This window comes from Macadamia integrifolia, unplaced genomic scaffold (genome assembly GCF_013358625.1).
Source record: "Macadamia integrifolia cultivar HAES 741 unplaced genomic scaffold, SCU_Mint_v3 scaffold580, whole genome shotgun sequence".
NCBI lineage: Eukaryota > Viridiplantae > Streptophyta > Magnoliopsida > Proteales > Proteaceae > Macadamia > Macadamia integrifolia.
The window spans coordinates 99473-121952 of NW_024870492.1; the positions used below are offsets into that span (position 1 = coordinate 99473).

Genomic DNA, 22480 nt, shown 5'->3' on the forward strand with positions numbered 1-22480 from the left:
TCAGGCTAACTGGCTAAAGTTCTAAATAAAGCTTCTGTAGAAGCCAACATACCCTAGAAAAAACCGCACATCTGTAATAGATTAAGGAGGTCGTAAATTATCAATTAAATCCACTTTAGCTCTATCTACCTTACTTCCCTCCTTGGATATTATATGGCTTAAAACAATACCAGATTTAACCATAAAATGGCATTTATCCTAATTCAAAACCAAATTCTTAGATATGCACCTTTTCAAAACTAAGGAAAGATGGTAAAGACACTCAGAATCAGAATTCTCATGAATTGAAAAGTCATCCATAAATACTTTTAAGAATTTTTCGACCAGGTCAGAAAAGATGCTCATCATGTATCATTGGAATGTAGCAGGGGCATTGCAAAGCCCAAAGGGCATATGCCTGTAAGCAAATGTTCCATACGGGCATATAAAAGTGGTCTTATGTTGATCTTCTAAAGTAATTGGGATCTGATTATAGTCGGAATATCCATCAATAAAACAATAATATTCATGTCCAGTTAACCTCTCTAACATCTAGCCAATGAATGGCAATGGGAAGTGGTCCTTCCAAGTTACCGCATTAAGTTTCCTATAGTCTATGCACACTCTCCACCCTAATTGAACACAGGTTGAATCAGTTCATTATTGGCATTGGGAACTACAGTAATACCAAACTTCTTGGGCACTACATGAACTGAGCTTACCCATTGGCTATCAGAAATAGGATAAATTATTCCATGATCCAAGCACTTTAGGATCTCTTTCTTAATGACTTCCATTATCACTGGGTTAGCTCTTCTTTGGGTTTCTGTGGATGGTTTGGAATCCTTCATAAGATGTATATGATGTTGGACAATAGAAGAGCTTATGCCCTTGATGTCAGCTATGGTCCAACCTAGGGCTTCCTTATTGTCTTTTAACACTTTAAGTAATTCTTCTTCCGGGCTAGAAGTCAAATCTTAAGAAATTATTATTGGAAGAGTCTAGTCAGGCCTAGGAAAGCATACCTCAAATTAGATAGCAACTCCTTAAGATCTAGCTTAGGGGGCTCAACTATAGAAGGTTTTGCAAATGGAATTTGAAAGGGGTCCTAAGGGCTTCACAGGTGTGTGAAGACTCAAGACTTCAGAAAAGAAATTTTCACTATCATCATCCGACTCATCCATACACTCTTGGAATATTGAATCAAAATCAATATCAAAGTTGGTACTTAAATCATCAGAAAAAATCCAGAAAATCCTCAAGCATATTGATCTCTTCTTCCATATGTGGTTGCTTGCCTATCCTAAATATGTTAAACTCGATAGTTTGATTGCCAAAAGATAACCTTAGGAAACCATTCCGACAATTGATTAATGCATTACTGATAGCAAGCAATGGTCTTCCTAGGATTATGGGGATCTCATCCTTGGTTGAGAAGGGCTTTGTATCTAACACAATGAAATAAATAGGGAAAATAAATTCCCCACCTTTAGTAAGACATCCTCAACCATCCCTTTAGGAATCTTAACAGACCTATCTGTCAACTGAAGAGTAGTTTCAATGGCTTTCAATTTTCCTAATCCTAGTTGCTTGTACACATGGTAAGGTAAAGATTCACACTTGCGCCAAGGTCAATTAAGGCTTGCTTAATGTAGGTGTTACCTATGACACAAGCTATGGTAAGGCTCCCTAGATCCTTATACTTGGCTGCTATAGGGTGAGTAATTATGGAACTAATGTTACCTGCCAAGAACGCATTTTTGGGCACACTAGTGATACATTTGTGAGTACACAAATCTTTCAGGACCTTTACAAAGGCAAGGATTTGGGATATAGCATCCAAAAGAGGGATGTTCACTTCTACCTTCTTGAAGACTTCTAAAATTATGTCCATAAAAGCAGTCTTCTTCTTATTTACCAAGAGAATAGGAAAGGGGACAGGGGGAACATAAAGACTATTAGGGATTTTCTCTTTTTCATAGGAATCATGTTTGGTTCCTCAACCAAATCATCTTTAGTTTCAGAAGAATCTTTAGGTTCATCAGACGAACCTGGAATAAGAGGCACACTTGTGTCCTCAATAAAGGAGAGTTAACACGAGTAATAGATGTGAAAGATTTATGAACACTCTATTAGTATTCTCTACCACTCCTAAGGGCATAAACAATATTACATTGGTTGGAGGGCCCTTATTGGGTATGATCTTGTACTGCATTCAATGATGCATCAGTGGGTGCTTGTGAACTAACAGGCTGATGCCTAGGGTTAGGCTTTGGTTGACTGGGCAATGTTTCTTTCTCCCTCTCATGTAGAATTGAGACAACTTGGAGAGTTCTCTTGTAATATTTTGATGGCTTATCATGAGAAGGGCTATATTCTTTTCCATATCATTTGCTCTACTTGCCTCTCCAGTGTTGGTAAGCTCAGGGGGTTACTGATAAGATGATAGGGGAGGGGGCCTAGGGAAACTAGCTTGAGGTCCTACATTTGGCCTAGGAAAAGTATTTGGGAAAAAAGGTTATTGTGTAAAGGGAGGCCTTTGGGGTTTAGATTGACCTTGATTATGGAAATTAGAAGGTCCTACTTGATTGTTCTAGTTCCAGAAGAAATTTGGGTGATTTCTCCATCCTGAATTGTAAGTGTTACTATATGGATTATTCTGATATAAGGCATTCACACTTTCATTGGAAGTGCCCCTAGAGGTGTTGGGGCATTCTTCTATGACATGTTCAGGGGACTGGCACCAGGCACAAATCTTAACCATATTAACTGATGATTCTCTAGGAACAATAGCCTCAATCCTTTTGATAAGGCTATCTAAGTGGGCTTCCTTGGCTATTAACCCATCCACAAAATATCTTATCCCTCCTATGGTTCGTTCACTCTCTTGGGTTGATTCCCACTCACGGATTTTGTCAGCTAAGTCAACTAAGAATTCTCATGCCTTTCCTTCATCTGTAAAGGATGTGAATCCCTCAGGGCACATAGACTCCATCATTTGTTTAGTTGGGTAATCAATATCCTCATAAATTATTTGACATAAATGCCATAACTCTAGGCCATGGTGAGGGAATTCTTGTAGTAGATCCTTGAATCTCTCCATAAGTTTGGAAAAGGACTCATTAGGCTTCTACCTAAACTGAAGGATATCACTTCTAAGCTTATTGTCTTGTGAGTTGGGAAAAACTTCTTGAGGAAGGCAACTGCAAATTTCTCCCATGTGGTTATGGAATTTGTGGGTAAGCCATACAACCACTTCTTAGCTTGGTCTTTTAATGCAAAAGTGATGAACCTAAGCTTAATAGCATCATCAGAAAGTTGTTGGATCTTAATTAGAACACATACCTCTTCAAATTCCTTTAGACACATGTATGCATCCTCAGATGTCAACCTATGGAAGTGGGGTAACATAGTGATGTATTGACATTTGAGCTCAAAATTATTGCCTTAGGCTTGTGGAAGAACTATGCAGGAAGGTTGGTCTATTTTAGCAGGGTAGAACCTCAAGAACGCTCAAGAACACTCAAGGGAGGTGGCTCAAGAGCATACTATTTTTGGCTAAAAACTAGATCTAACTAAGAATTTGGATTGAAGATCTTCAAGATCCTGAAGAACACTTTGAGATCCAAATGAGTTTTTAGATCTTGACGAAGATCACTCCGAAGATCAGAAGAAAATCAAGAGGGGGGAGGGGAGAAAATTTCACTCCGAAAGGGGATTCTGGTGTCTGTTGGTGTGTTTTTTCTAAAGGAGGGGGGTATTTATATATTTTTTAACCAAATAGGAAAGGGGAATCCCTTTATCCAGTGGATGAAAGGGGGGCTTTTGCCTAAAGTAAAGAGATAGGATTTTTGTCCAATAGGTAAAAGAGGGTTTTCAGAAAAAATGGGAGGAGAGAGAAATTTTAGCTTGGAAAAAGGTGATTTTTGGAAAAGTGGGAGGAGAGAGAAAGTTTTGTCAGAAAAGGCAATTTTTGAAAAAGCAAGAGGAGGGAAATTTTTACCGAAAAGGCAGTTTTTAGAAAAGCAGGAGAGAGAGTTTTATCGGAAAAGGTAGTTTCTGAAAAAATGGGAGGAGAAAGTTTTGCCAGGGGTACGGGTTGATGTCACGGGTGCGTGAATGCATGGGTGTGCAGGTAATGCACACAGCGGGTGCGGGCAATGCGCACAGCAGGTGTGGGCAATGCGCACAGCAGGTGTGGGCAATGCGCATAGTGGGTGCGTGCACACGTGGTTGTGCGAGCAAAGTGCACGGTGTGCTGGAATAGTGTGCATGGCATGCGGGCACAGTGTGCATGGTGTGCAGACACAGTGTGCACGGTGTGCAGGGACGGTGTGCAGGCACGGTGTGCACATTGTGCACAGTGTGCGAGCACAGTTGCATAGTGTGCACGGTGTGCGTGCATAGTGTGCATGGTGTGCCGGCACAGTGTGCACAATGTGCGGCATAGTGTGCACGGCATAAAATAGGGGTCTGGACAGTGTGCCACCAGGCTAGGCTGGCTGGGCTTGGCTGGGCTAGCTGGTTGGGTGGCCGGTGTACGTGACATACGCGCGAAAAAAAAATGTGATTTTCCAGGGAAGGTTGTTGGAGATTTATTAGTCCAATTTTGGCGTACCATATATCATCAGATTCGTATTTTCGAGCACTATCCATCTTTATGGTCATCTTGACTGGATTCCTTCATATATAAAAAGCCAAAATTAGACCCCTTCCCTCCCGCATGGGGATTTCTAGGGTTTTAGACCTGGGAGTGTTTCGGGGTTATCTGGGTAGGTAGGGGATGAATTTTTAGGGTGTTTGGATTAGGTGAAGGATTTTTCCAGGTTTTCAACGAGACTGTCCGTGTGCACGGCATATGTGCGGGAAGGCATGATTTTCCAGGGATGATTACCGGAGATCCATCGGCCCAATTTTGAATTATCATATATCGTCAGAATCATGTTTCTAAGCACTATTTATCTGCATGGTCATCTTGACCAGATTCCTTTATATATGAAAAGTCAAAATTAGACCTTCCTCTCTCCCGCGTGAGGATTTCTAAGGTTTTGGGTAGGGAATGTTTCCATGAACATCTCTATTGGTCGGAAGTCAAAAGTCGCATCCAAGATCCATATTTTATCATAGCTAGAGGAAGGTGACAAAATTGGGTGTCTACAGAATGCCCCTCTTTGGCCGAGGCCTATGCCAAAGGTCGAAGGGCAAAGAAAAGAACGACCACATTTTGTCACCAGGAGCATATACTGTTGTCATCTTGCTCAGTTATGATGGAGTTGAAAAAATGCAACAGATAATATCTCTAAAGTTTTAGGACTTACCTGGGCTGCCAATTGGGGGAAAGGAATTTGTTGCTCTTCCAATCCTACAAAAGAAAGTTAGTACTCTGATCCTGATTCTTCCTTAGCTGGGCCTTGCATGTGCCAGTTTAGGGAATATGGTCTCCGGGCTGAGTCTTTCAAGCCAATCTGAAATATCTAGGACCGATAGTTATAAGAGAGGAATTTGTTGCTCTTCCAATCTTGCAACAGGTAAAAAAAAATGTTTAATGCTTGGATCTTCCTTAGCTGGGCATTACATGTGCTAGTTTAGGGATTTAGTCTATGAGATCGGGCCACTCGGATCCAACTCAAAGAAAAAGGGCCTCCTGGGGCCGGGTTAACAACATTGGGCCTCCTGGGGCCGGATAAATGCAATTGGACCACTTGGGGCTGAGTCAATGAGATTGGGTTGCCTAGGGCCAAGTAAATGTGATTGGGCCGCCTGGGGCTGGGTCAACGAGATTGGGTCGCCTTGGGCCAGCAATATTATGTCTTCTATTGATTTTTCCTTGATTCTTGATTTTTGGTTTAGAATTTGATCCTTGATGTTGATTTGGAATCTTTTGATTCTAAATGCTTGATCTGAAATCTTAATTTTTTTTTTTTGTATAAAATGGGTCCCCTCCCTTGTTCATTGTTCATTCTAATTTTTCTGAGTGAAGTGAGTTCCTAGAACCCTCTGGTTTTTCTTTTTCCTTTTGTTCTTGGTGTTCTTCATTTTACTCTTAGAGTTCTTGAAGATATATCTTGTTCTTGAGCGAGGAGCAATTTGGAGAATTTGAAATTCTCATGGGCTTTTGTATAAATTGCGAAACTTTTGGACCTTTTTGTAATTTCTTAAAGTTTCAGGGGATTTTCGTTATTTCTAAAAATATGGCTGAAAGGAAGAAGAGGAAGACTCTGGGTGAGGTCCAGCTTGAGAGTTGCAGTAGTCCTTCCCATATGGATAAGGGCCAGGCCAATTGGTATTTTGGGCAAACCCTTCACAACAGCTGGAATCACATCTGCAACTCCATATGGGGTTCCTAGGTAAGTCTTTACATTTCATTTATTTTTTGATCATCTTTTATTCTTGTTTTTTATTGTTTTTTCCTTTTGCTACTTCTTTTCTTTTATTATTTATTTATTATTTCCATTAGTATGAGGGGAAGGAACCGCCTACCTTATCCTCCTATAGCCACCCAAACATGGTTCAGTCCTAGCATAGGATGCTCCCTCGTAGGGTGAAGGAGATGCTTGATGATACCTATTTGTGCCGACTGGCCCTTGTAGAGACCTGGAAGTTTAATCCGGCATTGGTGGGGGCCCTGATGGACTGGTGGTGGCCGAGTACTCACACTTTCCACCTTCTTGTTGGCGAGATCACTATTACGCCTATATGCTTCTATGCCTTGACGGGTATTCCATTTGGGGGTTGAACTATGCCTGACTGCCAGGGAGTTCGTAGATCTTACCGGTATCACCATTAAAGCCTGCCAGACGTGCATCCACCTAGGGGAGATTAGTGCCCAATGGTGGAAAGTTGGTCTGGGGTAGAATCCAGGCAACATGTCTCAGATAGCATATTCCTTCCTATTGTTTACCGTGGGCCAGTGCCTCTTCAGTGACCTCTGAGGGGGAGTAGATATCCGCCTGGTGTTCTTCCTCAAAGATCTTCGCACAGTAGATACTTGGGACTGGTGTAGGGCTTCCTATGCATATCTCCTGCGGTCCTTGGACTTGCTGTCTTATGGGGATAGGGGCCTCAAGGGGGCAGCCTACATCATCTAGGTAACTTTCCTTCTCATATCTATTTTCTTTTAGTCATTTGGTCTGTAGTTTCTTACTTTGATTTTTTGAAACAACCCTGGTGTTTTGAGCATCTGGGAACCATAGCCCCTAAACTGAGGGATCCTGAGACATTCTTCTTTCCCCTGGCCACAAAATGGGGAGATAACCAGGTGGTCCAGGCCCAACGCCATCCTTCGAGGACCACCGCTCATTCCCTTTTGAACGATCTCGCTGAGGTATGGCATATCCAACACTAAAATTCTATTTGCCTGATGCTGTACTTACCCTTCCTTGGTTTTGCAGGTTGCTTGGGGACCATTCCATAACCTGGTGTTTTCGGATTTTGAGAGAGTCGACAAGGTTCATCAATTGTCTAAGAACCGAGTGATTTTCTAGGGCCATGGGGCCATGCCTGGTACTTAGGAGAGAGAGTAGTACCCTAGTGGTTAGACATTGATCCACGTCCTTCTCCCGGTCTTCCTCCACCCACTATGCATTATCCAAAGATTGTCCCTGTAAACAAGATGAAATACTTGGCTAACGGAGCATGGGAGGACTCCTTTCTTGATCCGGATAGGGACTACGGAGCCTTCCTAGAAGAGGAGACAGTGTGCACCCCTCTCGATCCCAATGGTCCAATGGTATGTTGCCCTTTCTTGAGTATTTCCTACAGATTCTTCCTTGTTTTGGCCTTAACTGATATTCTTTCAGGGGAGAATGAGACGTGCAGATCCTTCTGCTATTCATTCACATGCCAGTGCTACCGATCCTTCACAAGCAGGGCCCTCTACTAGTGCCGACGGGTCTCTAAGGGTTGTTAATGTCCCCTTTTGTGGCTTCCCTACCTAGACTTATCCCAACATGGCCAACCCCAGTCTCCCTCATCTTCAAGAGCCGAGCCAAACACAGATGTAGACGTTTCCCTTAGGCTACCTATTCCTAATGATTATGTGAGTATCTGATCATTTTCCAATTAACTCTTAAATTCCTTTGGTTGATATGCTCTTTCTTAGGTGTTCTCGGAGGTCTATGCTGAGATTAGGAGGATGCACTATGGCCTATGCGAGGTTGTAGTTACCAAGGATCAGGAGATTGCCCAGTGGGGCACACTGATTGAGGACCTGACCTAAAGGCTGGAGCAAGTTGGAGTAGCATCTGTGGACTCCCCAGTGCTTCATGAGGATGGTTCAGAGTACGGTTCAGATGATGGCTTCTAACCCATAGGGATTTGTTCTTGTATTTCTTGCAAACCACAAACACATGGATATTTTCTTTTTTCTCTTTCCCTCCCCTTGTTTGTTCATTATTTTATTTCAGCATTTCTATGCAAAACTTACTTTTGACACAAAGAAAATCTTTCTTCTCTTTTTTTTTTTTGTTTGCAATGCTTAGGCACAATCAATTCCATAACTCAAGTCATAATTAGAATAATCAGGATAACACGAAAATCCACATACTTTCTCATTCCATTACCAAGTGAATTATATGAAAAGAGGGACAATTTTCCTACCACAGATGGGATAGGTGAATAACAAGGTGGGGAGACAATTCTTGAGGTGGGTGAAAGTTCACTAACTCTTCTGGGTCCGTCTCCTCGAGCCCATATTGTCAGCTGATGTACATAGGCAAATAAAAGGACGTGTGTGTCAATCCCATCAGTCTGACATAGTTGTGGCTAGGGGTCTTCATCAAAAAATCTGCCTGTGGCTTCCCTGGGCACCTCCAAGTGATATCCTGTATAGTCCTTTCCTGCAAGTACTTCTTTAAATCGGTGATAAGGTCGAATTCCAGAACTTCTCTCTTATCCCAATAACAAAAAACTCCGAGTGGGCTTTCCCTTAATGGTGTGGTGAGCTTCAGTTTCTCGAGGAGCCAAATCTAAAAAATAGCAAGACTTCCTTGATAATGATCTAGTCCTAATTTATGGCCATAGCTCATGTCATCAAATCCCTTGAACATTTCTGTAAGAATCATAGGGACGATGTCACGTCCCTTCTTCAACCATTTTACTACCTCAATCAGAACAGATGGTGCACCATGCCCGAGAGTGTGGAGAACATAACGAGCTATCATGCAAAGTAAATAAGCATTCAGGGATCACTGCTGATGGATTCCTCCCATTGGTAGATATTGGATGAAGATCTAAGCCACCTTCAGAATATCGATCTTCCCATGCTTGACAAACTGCTTTACTTCTTTTTCTTCCCATCCGAAGAAATCCTAAATTTCCTCTAACAATCTTTCTTCAAAGAGGGTTTGAACAAACTGCCTTTGGGTGGAGATAGCATATAAAACTGAAATTCTTAAAGAATTGGGAAAATCTCCGCTAATCCAAACCAAAATACATGTAGGTCGGCATCCCAGTGTTGAGGCATCTATTGGAGTAATTGGTGATGTAGCTTCACACATCCAACTTGGCCAAGAAATGACACATTCATGGATTCCAGCAATCCTAGTGCCCTCACATTTATGTCTAAGGTCTATTTCCTCAACGTCTTATCCAATGAGCCCATGAATTTTCTTGAAACCAATACAAACAACAAGATATGATGGTTTATCAAAGCATTACTCATTAGCTAATGATTCAAACAAGCCTTTACCATGTCACATCGAGCTCTTCTTTTTTCTTTTAACTTTAACTGATCAAGGGTGGAGAATAAACTGGCCTTGATAAACAGGTGCCGGGTGACGATTTTCTTTTAAGGGATAGAATCCTGGATAAGAATGGACAGACCATAGGTGAATGACAAATACCTAATGGCCTTTCATGCCAAATGGTGATTCCTGGGGGATAGAATCCTAGGTAAGAAGTGACAGACTAATGGGTGGATGATAGATACCTAATAGTCTTTTATGCCAAATGACGATTCGTGAGGGACACAAACTATGATGATCTTTTAAGGTACTTTGATTGTTAATCAAGGAACCGATTTATTACCTTTAGATGGTTGAGACTGCACTTGCACATGTCAAGTTTCCTACTTATCCCTCGAAAGGAATCAGGTCTGACGTAGTTCAGGATATTCACCCTTTCAGACATAATATTTCTTGAGTTGATTTATGTTAACCAGTCTAGGTATTTCTTTGTTGTTGTGATCTACAAGTTTCACAGCTTTGCTTGGTAGAATTTCTTTCACAGTGAATGGGCCACTCCAGTTGGGCCTGAATTTTCCTCTCGGGTCATGAATTGGGGTTCTTTGTTCTCAAAGAACAAGTTTTCCTTCCTCTATGTGACGGGGCTTTACATTCTTGTTAAAGGCCCTGGCCATTCTTAGTTGATACTTCTTCAAATTATCTATGGCCTTTAAGCGCCTTTCATCAAGAAAATTGAGCTCGTCATGTCTGGCCTTCACCCACTCTCCTTCAAGTTGCTAACTATCAATAAGCACCCTTAGGGATGGTACCAAGATTTCCATAGGTAGAACCACCTCAACCCCATACACCAAAGAGAAAGGAGTTCCCCCTGTCAAAGATCATACAGAAGTTTAGTATGCCCATAAGGTAAGGGGTAACTTATCAGCCCAATTCTTATGTGTTTCCGCCATCTTCTGTAGAATGACTTTGATATTCTTGTTAGTTGTTTCTACTGCCCCATTGGTCTGTGGCCTATAAGTGGTAGAGCGATGCCTTCTGATACCAAAATATGTGCAAATTTTGTCGATCTTGCCCCAGAAATGGGATCCCTGACCTGATTTCAATTCATGAGGTACTCTATATCAAGAAATGATGTTTCTTGGATGAACTTGGCCACCTTAGCAGAAGTGAGGACTATATAGGACTGAACTTCTATCCATTTGGTGAAATAATCAATGGCTACCAAGATGAATTCATGGCCATTGGATGCTTTAGGGTTGACCTTTCTAATGATATCAATGCCCCAAGTGGAGAATGGCCAAGGTGAACTAAATGAATGCAACTCTGTTGGCAGGATATGTATGATGTTAGCAAATATCTGACACTTGTGGCATTTTTTGATGAAATCTACGCAATCCGCTTCCATTTTGTTCCAGTAATATCCTAGCCTGAGGATCTTCTTAGATAACATCTTAGCATTCATGTGGGGTCAACAAAGACCTTGATGAATTTCATCCATGATAGTTGTAGCTTGTTCTTCATCTACACACAACAACTGTATTCCATCATAGGATCTTTTGTATAACAGATCCTCTTAGAGAATAAACTAGGTGGCATATCTGCTCAGAAACTTCTTTTCTCTGTCAGTTGCTTCAACTGGATACTTCCTTTCCTTAATGAAATCCGCTATCTGAGTGAACCAAGACTGACCATCCACAGTGAGAGAGTTCAATATATTCTAATAAATGGGCCTGCTTCTTTGTTTTACCAAGAATGGTCAGATTTTAGTCATAGGGTTGCACTCTACCATAGAAGCCAAGGTTGCAAGGGCATCAGCAAACATGTTATTATCCCTCTGGAAGTATTCGAACAAATTTTTTTCAAAGTGTTCAATCACCTCTTCTAGTTGTTCTTGATATGGCTTTGGCTTCTTATCTCTAGTTTTCCACTTTCCCTGTGTCTGGCAGATGACAATGGATGAATCTCCATAAACCTTGATCCTTTTAACCCCAATGGTCAAGGTCATTTCCAGTCCCAAAGCACAAGCTTCATATTCAACAATGTTGTTGGTGCAGGGGAAGTCGAGGCCGAATGATGAAGGTAAATAAAGATCGTTAGGAGTAACAAGCAACACTCCTGCACTACATCCCTTTTGATTGGCTACTCCATTAAAGAATAACTGCCATTTATTAACTATGTCTTCTTCCTCTACTGTTGTGATTCCTTCATTGGAAAAGGCATCATCCAAAGACCTTCCATCTTCTGTTGGGTGGGCAGCCAAATGATCGGCTATAGCTTGCCCCTTGATAGACTTCTGAGTAACATAGGTGATGTCAAACTCTGATAGCAGAAGTAGCTAATGGGCCATCCTTCCTGTTAAGGCCAATTTCTCAAAGAGATATTTGATGGGATCCATCTTTGAGATCAAATGCACCAGATAGGAAATCATGTAGTGTCGTAACCTTTTAGTTGCCCAAATCAGCGCAGCAAAAGTTCTTTCCAAAGATGTGTACCGGGTCTTATATTCCAGAAACTTCTTATTGAAGTAATATATGGCGTGCTCTGCCCCCTTTTCCATTTCCTTCTGTGCTAGTAAAGGGCCCATGGAATACTCTCCCATGGACAAATACAATAGAAGTGGTTCTCCTTCCACTGGTGGTGTCAATACTGGTGGGTTCATAAGGTACTCCTTGATCTTGTCAAAGGCTTGTTGGCATTGGTCATTCCATTCCGTGGGTTGATCCTTCTTCAGCAACTTGAAAATTGGTTCACAGATTATAGTTAACTGAGCTATGAATCCGCTAATATATTGGATGTGACCCAAAAATCCTCGTATTTGCTTTTCAGTCTGAGGCATGGGCATTTCCTGAATTGCCTTGATCTTGATAGGGTCGACTTCAATTCCTCTTTCACTCACCAAGAAGCCTAACAACTTTCCCACCATTGTCCCGAATACACACTTCTGAGGGTTCAACTTCAGCTGATACTTCTTGATTCTTTCAAAGAATCGCCTTAGTGTGGGAATATGCCCCTGCCAATCTTTAGACTTTACTATCATGTCATCCACATAGACTTCCATATCATTGTTCATCATGTCATGCAATATGGTCGTGGCTGCTCTTTGATAGGTTGCCCCAGCGTTCTTCAGTCCAAAAGGCATCACCTTGTAATAATAGGTTCCCCATAGAGTGGTGAAGGTTATTTTCTCACGATCCTTTGGATGCATGCTTATTTGATTCTATCCCGAGAATCCATCCATGAATGATAATAAAGTATGCCCTGTCGTATTATCCACCAATACATCAATGTGAGGTAATGGGAAGTCATCTTTAGGGCTTACTTTGTTAAGATCTCGATAGTCTATGCGCATTCGTACTTTTCCATTTCTTCGGTACTAGTACAATATTGGCCAACCATTGGGGGTACTTCACCACTTGTAAGAAAACCGCATTCCATTGCCTCACAACTTCTTCTCTGATCTTCTCACTCCATTTTGGCTGTATTCTTCAGAGCTTCTGTTTTATCGGCTTTGCCCCAGGGTAAGTCGGCAATCGATGCTGCACAATGTTGGATTCGATACCAAGCATATCCTCATAAGACTAAGCAAAGACCTTGGCGAATTCCTATTTTGCTTCTTCGTCATCAAGGGTAGTGCCAATTTTTACCTTTTGAAGGCATTGGTCAATTCCTAGATAAATAACCTGAGTATCCTCAAGGATGGGTTGGGCTTTCTTTGGTTTGCATTGCTTTATTAATTCTTGATATTTATTAAGATCATCATCGGAAAAAGGAGGCCAGTCATACTCGGAATCAGAAATTTCATTCATAAAAGGAGTAACTAACTCATCGTACAAGGACTCTGGAATTTTCTCAAAAGGGAAGATTGACACAGAATCACAAACAACAGATTCAACTATAGACTCGATGACTGGCTTGATGCTTGTGTCAGGGGTAATCAAGCTAGTTAACTCAATAGCATGAGCAAACCTGAAGTTTTCTCTAATACTTGTCCGGTTCAGAAGTGGTTCAATGGCTTGATGGATGAGGAGATGTGTTGCAAAGGGCCTTCTTTGCCTGTTGAGAAAGTTACTGCTATTTCTTTAGTGGTGCAATGGTTCCTCTAGACATATGCCTGCTTCTTCATGAATACCAGCTGATCAATCTTATGCTCTCAGAAGCTGAACTTTCTGAGGGGTGAAGATCGATGGAGACTGCTCAATCCTTTTTCTATGAAGTCTATCTTTTCGAGTCTGTTGACAGATGCCATCCTCGTACTTCGGTCACATCGTTGACTACCTTCACGAGCCTTCCTATTGTAATTGGTTTGGGCACAGTACATACAAACCATCATCCTCTATGCTCTCCTCTATTTTGCATACACACTTCTTCCTCTGAAAGGATGGGCTTAAGCTCATGCAACTCTTAGGTTCTTGGCTCTTATAGGAGAGAGCAAATGAAACCTTTCAAATCAATGGGAAGTGACAGACTCCAGGTGAGCCTTATCTTCTTCTCCCATTCTCTCTTCATGAGAACTCAAGGACTAGGTGCTTCCTTTAATTGGATCAATGTTGTAGGATCATCAGAGGAAGACTCAGTCTCAATTAGTGCAATTTCTGCTATCCCAGTGATGCAACTGTCATGGTCACCTTCTTTGACTAGCATTTTCTATTGTTCCACTTCATGAGTCACCCAATCGAACTCATCTTAGAAGAAAATTTCAAGTCCTGGTTGCATCTTGGCGGCGGTTTCATCAAACCACGGCTCTATATTTCCACAAAAGGGGAAATTCTCTCCTTCTTTCACAAAGTATCCATTAAGAGTAGAGGAGTGAGTGACGAAGATCTTCCTAGTCATCTTCAACATTTTTTGCCCTTTGACAGTTAGGGGAGTGTACCCGAGACCATTCTTCCCTTTATTCACCGCCAAACTAGGCAGCTTTGGAACTTCTTGGTGATATTTTCCCAATCCTATGCCAGGAAAATATTGCATATTCTTCATCATCTGATTCACTGGTGGACTCCAGATGGCTTCATAGTTAGCTGGGATTTTCTCCTTTGGAGCTTCTTTGGCAATGGCTGCGCAAGTGGTATCTATTTCAAAATCACTCAGTTGCACCTCCTGGTTTTGTTCTTCCCCATTTTTAATGTTGGCCAAAGTGTTAACCACTTCAGGATCTCTGGCCACTAAGACCACCTTCCCCTCATGAATGAACTTCATTTTTTTATGGAGACTAGAGGACACCGCCTTCGCAGAATGCAACCAAGACCTTCCCAAGAGTATGTTAAAAGCTGCCAGTATATCAATGACTTGGAAATCAACATCAAATTTCATTGGGCCAATCTTTATAGCAAGGGTAATGATGCCAAGGATATTCCTCTTGGTATTATCATATGCCCTTATGGTTTGGGTGGTTGGCCTCATTTCTTCAAAGTTGACCCCGATACTCTTTGTTGATCTCAATTGTAGCACATTCAAAGCGGACCCGTTGTCAACATGAACCTGGGGAACTACTTTGTCAAGGCATTCAACTGTAATGTGGAGAGCCCAATTGTGTTGGGTTTCCTTAGGAAGCTCAAAATATGAGAACATCAGGGACTGCACTGCATATGTTGCTCGTAATATATGTGTGAGGTGCATCGAATTTATCTCGATCGGCACTTGCACATTAGCGAGAGACCTCAAGACTGCTTCACAGTGCGAAGGGGATGCCATTAACAATCCCCAATGGAGATATTTGCTAGGGATTTCTTGAGTTGAGCCAAGACTGGGTCCTCTGGCTCTTTCATTATGCTGCTAGTTCTGGCTTCATTAGCCCTTGGCTGCCCTATTGCTAGAGCCTTGCCCTTGTAGTCTTTCCTACTTCTAGTTTCCATCACGTTGATTGGTTTTTTCACAATAATCTCGGTGAGATAACTATCTACATCATCACTATTGTTAGGGTGATTATCTCCACCATAGAATCATTTTCTTCTGATTCTCCTTCCTTACTTGGGGTGGGAAGTCGAGGACCTCCACAAATATCCACTACCTTGACTTATAGTTTCTTGACTGCATTGGAAAGATGTTGGAATGCAGCATTTACTGCCTCTGTGATTGTGTCATTTGGTCCTATGTCCTCCAGATCATCCAATTACTCCCAGTAGTAAAGATCACTGATGGTTACTTCCCCTAACATTTTGTCAATTTCTTCTATCCTTTCTTACATTCTCAGTGTGTTGGAATACACTTTACATAGTTTTTCTTCCAACTCAAGTGTGGAGTACAGTTCGTCCATATAAACTTGCATCGGCTCTCCAGATTCCCCCTCATTCTCTGAATCTAATGTAGAATCATCTCCCTCTATGCATAGGGAAGGGTAAATGCCACTTGTTTGATAAGTTATTAGGTCATCATTGCCAATGGCATAGACTGAGAAACATGTCAGATGTTCTGGTCAGTAATATTCTAACTCATCATCATAATCATTGTACCAAGGCCCTTGGTAGTCATCCCAGTCTAGATACCCATCATCCTCCTGAGAATCAAAGTCATCACCATCTTTCTCATCTTTATTTTCTTCCTCATCATCATCGTCATCCTCCTCTTCTTTGGTGATTTCACTCCCACTTGATTCTTCATCAGATTCCTCAAGACCATCAAATTCTATGGCATCCAAATGCTCAAAGTATTCAGAGTGTACGGATCGGAAGATTTCCATAGGGTTAGTCCTATCATTGTAGGCTCAAAGTTGGACCAGTCCTGACGCATCATCCTCTGTGTCACTCCCTATGTGGATTAAGGAAGTGTATTCTTTGATCTGCTCCCCTATGGCCAATGTGGTTAATGCTCTAAGAAGATCAGCTGTAATCTCTTCAATTACCTCTAGATTGTCTTCTAAAGTTACAGCAAGCTGAATTAGAGAAGTGGGATCACTCTCCTAGTCTTCCCCTAATGCATTTACTGATCCTATTGATGAAGTCATCTTTGGGGAATTTGGTAGTACAAGCATATCCTTCCAATCGTACCCCTCCGTCTATCCTTCTTTTGGGTTATACACTGAACCATGAGAATGGAATTGGTATGAGGGTGATGAGGGATATGAAGTGGGATGGTATGAAGATGATGTAATGTGAGAGGTAGGATATGAAGGTTGGGGGTGATAGGATGAAGAGGTTCCTCCACTTTGATGGTGGGGGAAAGGTTGATGATATGGCAGAGGCTGATAATGTGGCAGAGGATGGTAATGCAGTGCGATGGATTCTTCTGATGAGGAGGGATGGACGGGGGGCACTCAATCTTCTAACTCTTCCTCTGATGATTCTCTTCTTCTGGGAGTTCTTATGACTCCAGCCCTTTGACTCATGATTTTCCTATAAGCATGGGAGTTCATATGATTCTTTCGAGCTCTAGGTACAATGAGTTGAGTAGGGTCACTCTCGGTAGTTTCTTCATCCAGATTGTTCACATGATCAGGGAGTGGATTGATATTGACATTGGGAGGCTATTTGATCTTGACCTCTATGGTTTCATTGTCTACCAAGTCCTGAATTGCATGCTGTAAACCCAAACATCTTTAAGTATTATGCCCCTTCTGAGTGTGGTAGGCACCTTACTCATGATCCCTATACCAAGCTGGAGGAGGGTTGTTGATCAATCTTGGAGCCACTGTCTTAAGCAATCCTTGCTTCTTTAACTTCTCATATGCGGCCGTTACGGGCATTCCCAAATCAGAAAGCTGCCTTCTTAGGTGAGGAGCCTTTTAGGAGGTTGCATCTGCTTGTATTATGAAGGATTGTGAAGAGGTGGCTGGTGAGACTGACTGCTGAACTACACTCACCATATTAGTTTTTGGACCCTTTTCCCATCTGACTTGGGTGTTCTTGCTTGCATCTTGGAGGATCCTTGATACTAGGCCTCTCTCAGAATTCCATTCTCCACCTGTGTGCCGGTGGCTATCAAGGCATCAAAAGTTAGCAAATGCTGATAGTAAAGAACATTATAATAGGGCTTTGACAAGTTCTCTATTAACATCTCTACCTGCTCTGCTTCTGAAGGCCTATCTGCCATCTTGTTGGTCTTGTCTCTGAATCTCATCAACAAGGAAGTGAATCCTTCTTTAGGCTATTGCCTCAAGGTCTCAAGCTCTCGACGTTTTACATCCACCTCAGTATTATAGGAGTACTATTTGGTGAAGGCCTTCACCACCATCGCCCAACTTTGAGTTTGTGATGACTCCAACTGTGTGAGCCACCTCAGTGCTAGTCCTGATAGGGTTAACATGAAGGCTTACCCCATCTGGTTATCTGTAAGTTTCCACAACTTGGTGATGCTGAGGAAGACCTTGAGATGAGCCTTAGGGTCTCCTGACCCATCAAATCTATCAGTCTGCCACTAGAATTTTTCTTGACTTTTCACTCCAGAGAAGAAACTCATTTCCTCATAATCCACTACTTGGCCTTCTGAGCCTTTTCCTGCTTGAATCATGTTCTCCAGCTTCTCTAACTACTCTCTGAGCTTCCTTTCTTTTTCTGTCTCTAGAGGCTCAAAGCAGACGTGTGCTACAAATTCCTCTTCTTCATCTTTAATCACTACCCTAGGAGGAGGGGCCCTGGAATAGGTCCCTCGTTAACCATTTAGCCGGGTAGGTGAAGATCCTCTCTGACCGGTTGGCCAGACATGCTCTGGTTCCCCTGAGTCGACTTGGGAAGAATTCCCACGATGCCCTATAGCTCCATTCTAGTCTACATCTCTTGTTTCCAGTGTCGGCTCATTCCTGGGTTCAGCTCTGGGAGGGTTCTAAAATGTATGCAATATCTTAGCTATCCCTCTTTTAACTCCAGCCATCTCTGTCTGTAAGGTCTCCACGGGACGGACCCAGGACTATTCGGGTGTTTCCATGTTGGGTAGATCCATGCTTACTGGGCTGTAATCGCCTTGTAGTAGACAATCTTGAGGAGATAACGAAGATGATTTTGGATTTAGGCAAGTCAATCGATTACCCTAACGCGTCTAAAGGGACCGCGGTGAATACTTAAGATGCGGAATTGTGCTTGAATTAAAAGTGCTTTATTTTAGGATTCTTGATTTCCCAACCCCTAGTTCGCGCATTCATCAAATTAATAACCAATGACTCATCCAAAGTTAATCTACTTAATGATAGGGGGTGGATAGGGTTCAATGCCCCTAGTCCACCCAATGCCATAAGCAGGAAGTTCATACAAATGGCTTGTTGAGAATATTCTCATAAGACATTCCATGTAATAAAGTCATGCTTTCCTTACTCTTTTTCCCACTAGGCGTCCTTCCTCCTGATTTTTCTCAAGACTTCTTGGGACTTGACGTGACTCTGACAGGATTGCCCCTGAGTCACATATCTAAACTTTTTCCTTAAGAAGGAGGGACACCTTTTATTTCGAAACCCACTCTAGGAAAGTAATTCTTTATGATGGGAATATAGTGTAGGAACCTTCCTTTTTCAGACTGCAAATAAGTTCTACAGTTATCTTGTGGCTCTCTTAGCTTCTTCATCTACTTTCTATATGTTGCGAGTATGCAGTGGATGTAATAGGACCGACAAGGCTTCCTTGACAGGATCTTTATACGCAAGGTACGTGATCCTTTTGATATACCCGTAGGCACGAGATCAAGGGGGTGACTTCCTTGCTCATTACTCATGACTACACACAAGGTTAAGCAATTGGCCATGGGGCAGTGGAACCGTGAGTGATTGTGTACAAAAGTGTAATATAGGGTAACCATCATTCGATCTCAGAATGTCGTAAAGTGCACGGACCTCCTCGAGGGAGCTGGCACAAATACAACATCCTCACCGTTTGACGATACCTTTCATTCTTTTACAGGAAGCAAGTATTATTTGCTCTCAGAGTACTCTCCATGACATACATTGACCTCCTCGAGGGTGCGGGCATAACAGGGAGTTCCTCGCCAAATGATTTCATTTCAAGCATGATGCATGATGTGGTTAGCGAATACAATTACAAACATAGGGTTATGCAAACACGTTTTTAGACAAATGTGGTGGAAAATGTTCTAGCATTTAAAGGTAGCATCTAGTATTGAAAGCTTAACATTTATCCCCAGTGGAGTCACCACTGTTAGGGTAGTGGCCGGAGGTAGATGGGCTATGCCTATACATCTGTGTCCTCTCTCCTCTCTCTCTCTTCACCTACATGTGAGGGCGAGGGGTTCGAGTTGTGTGTGCTTTATTTGTGGGCCCCGCACTGCCTTATCGTCGCTTGGAGATGCGTGGAGGCCTCTTTTATGAGAGTGTAAAATTCATCATTTGAGATGGGGGTTTTGATGATGGTCCAATTCAGGGATCGGTATCATACAAATGGGGTTTGGAGTTGCCACCTAGGGTTATGGGCCTAGGACCTGGAGGTGGGCCCGATTCTTAAGAAAATGGCCCAAAATTTGGTTTGGTCTAGAGTTTAGGGTAAGTGTCTGGTTACAGACTTGAGAAGGTGTTAAGCACCCAATCTGCCCGGTTCAACCGGTCTTCTTGTTAGATGCTTGAGAACGAACATTTTCCAATATTATTATTATTCCACATGTATGGCTAAGTTATCACATATATATACATTAATTGAATTCAAACTATTATATACAATAAAATAAGGCTTATTAGATAGCTACATTATGCTTAAATGAGGAGAGAGATTATACCTGAATTTGTCCCCTATTTTGGGTCAAGAGGGGTGGGCCCTTGATTGGTACTGGCTCGGATTGTCTTTCATGTTCTCCCGGCTCAAGGGAAGATGGTCTTGACCTCCAACTTCCTTTCTTGAGAGATTCTGATTGTGATGGTATTTGGACAGAGTTTAGGCTAGGAATGGTTACTTTTAGATTTAGATTCAGATAGAGCTTTGACTAAGGAAGGCTATTTCTGGATTTGGGCTGAGGTGGCACTCCGACAGAGCTTCCGCTGGGGATAGGCTGAGGTGGCACTTTGGCAGAGCTTCCACTGGGAATGGCTATTTTTAGAAATATTCTAGGGACACTCAGACAGAGATTTGACTAGGAAAGGCTATTTCTGGGCTTGGGATGAGGTGGCACTCCGGCAGAGCTTTCGCTAGGGATAGGCTAAGGGAGGGCTAGGCTGAGGTGGCACTTTGACAGAGCTTCCGCTGGGGAATGGCTATTTCAAGAAATATTCCAAGGACACTTAGATAGAGGTTCGGCTTGGAAAGGATATTTCTGAAAAGAAATGGGCTGACCTAAAAATGGATTAAAGAACTCCAAAGTCCTGAAGAACACTTTGAAGATCTGAACAGAGTTTCACATCTTAACGACGATCTCTTCATAGACCCGAAAAACCTAAAAAAGGGGGGTTTCTATCTCAAGAACGCTTAAGAAGCCTCAAGAACACTCAAGAACACTCAAGGGAGGTGGCTCAAGAACATACTATTTTTGGCTAAAAACTGGATCTAACTAGAATTTGGATTGAAGATCTTCAAGATCCCAAAGAACACTTCAAAGATCCGAATGAGTTTTCGGATCTTGACGAAGATTGCTCCGAAGATTAGAAGAAAATCAAGAGGGGAAAATTTCACTTTGAAAGGAGATTCAGGTGTCTGTTGGTGTCATTTTTTTAAGGGAGGGGGGTATTTATAGTTTTTTTCAACCAAATAGGAGAGGGGGGATCCCTTTATCTAGTGGACAAAAGGGGGGCTCTTGCCTAAAGTGAAGAGATAGGATTTTTGTCCAATGGGTAAAGGGGGGATTGAAGGCAAAAATGGGTGGGGAGCGCTTTTGTCCAGTGGGTAAAAGGGGATTTTCAGAAAAAATGGGAGGAGAGAAATTTTATCTTGGAAAAAGGTGATTTTTGAAAAAATAGGAGGAGAGAGAAAGTTTAGCCGAAAAAGGAAATTTTTAAAAAAATGAGAGGAGAGAGAAGGTTTTACTGGAAAAGGCAATTTTCAGAAAAGTGAGAGGAGAGAGAAAGTTTTTCCGAAAAAGGAAGTTTTTAGAACTGTAGGAAGAGAGAGAAGGTTTTGTCAGAAAATGAAGTTTTCAAAAAAGCGAGAGGAGAGAGAAGGTTTTCCTAAAAAAGGTAATTTTTGAGAAAGCAGGAGGAGAGAAAAGGTTCTACCAAAAAAGGCAGTTTTTAGAAAAGCGAGAGGAGAGAGAAGTTTTTACCGGGAGTGTGGGTTGATGTAACGGGTATGCAAATGCATGGGTGTGCAAGCAATGTGTATAGCGGGTGCATGCATGTGCGGGTGTGAGACCAAAGTGCACGATGTCCGGGCCATGTGCATGGCGTGCGGGTATAGTGTGCACGACATGCGGCATAGTGTGCACGACGTGCGGTAGGGTCACACACAGTGTGCGGTAAGGCCCGGCATAGTGTGCGGTAGGGCTATGCACAGTGCACGGCCAGCTGCTGGGCTGGTGGGGCTTGGCTTGGTTAGCTAGCTTGACTGGGCTGCCTAGCTTGGCTAGCTGGTTGGGTGGCCGATGTGTGCTACATGCACATGGAAGGTTGCGGGAGATCCGTCGGTCCGATTTTAGCTTACCATATATCGTCGAAATTGTATTTCTGAGCACTATCCATCTATACGGTCATCTTGACTAGATTCCTTTGTATATAAAAAGCTAAAATTGGACCCCTTCCCTCCCGCGTGAGGATTTCTAGGGTTTCAGACCCCGGAGTGTTTCACGGTTATCTAGGTGGGTAGGGGATGTATTTTCAGGGTGTTTGGATTAGGTGAGGGATTTTTCCAGGCTTTCAACGAGACTCTTCGTGTGAGCGTTATATGTGTAGGAAGGAGTGATTTTTTTAGAATGATTGCCGGAGATCTGTCGGCCTGATTTTGACGTATCATATATAAAAGGTGAAA

General features: G+C 42.3%; 1 non-coding gene across 1 annotated transcript; it reads left to right on the plus strand.

Moving 5' to 3' along the window:
• The first annotated feature begins 3035 nt into the window (after positions 1-3035).
• LOC122069333 lies at positions 3036-3142 on the plus strand. The gene has a single exon (XR_006137437.1). It is a non-coding gene; the product is annotated as a small nucleolar RNA R71 (small nucleolar RNA).
• The last annotated feature ends 19338 nt before the right edge of the window (positions 3143-22480 follow it).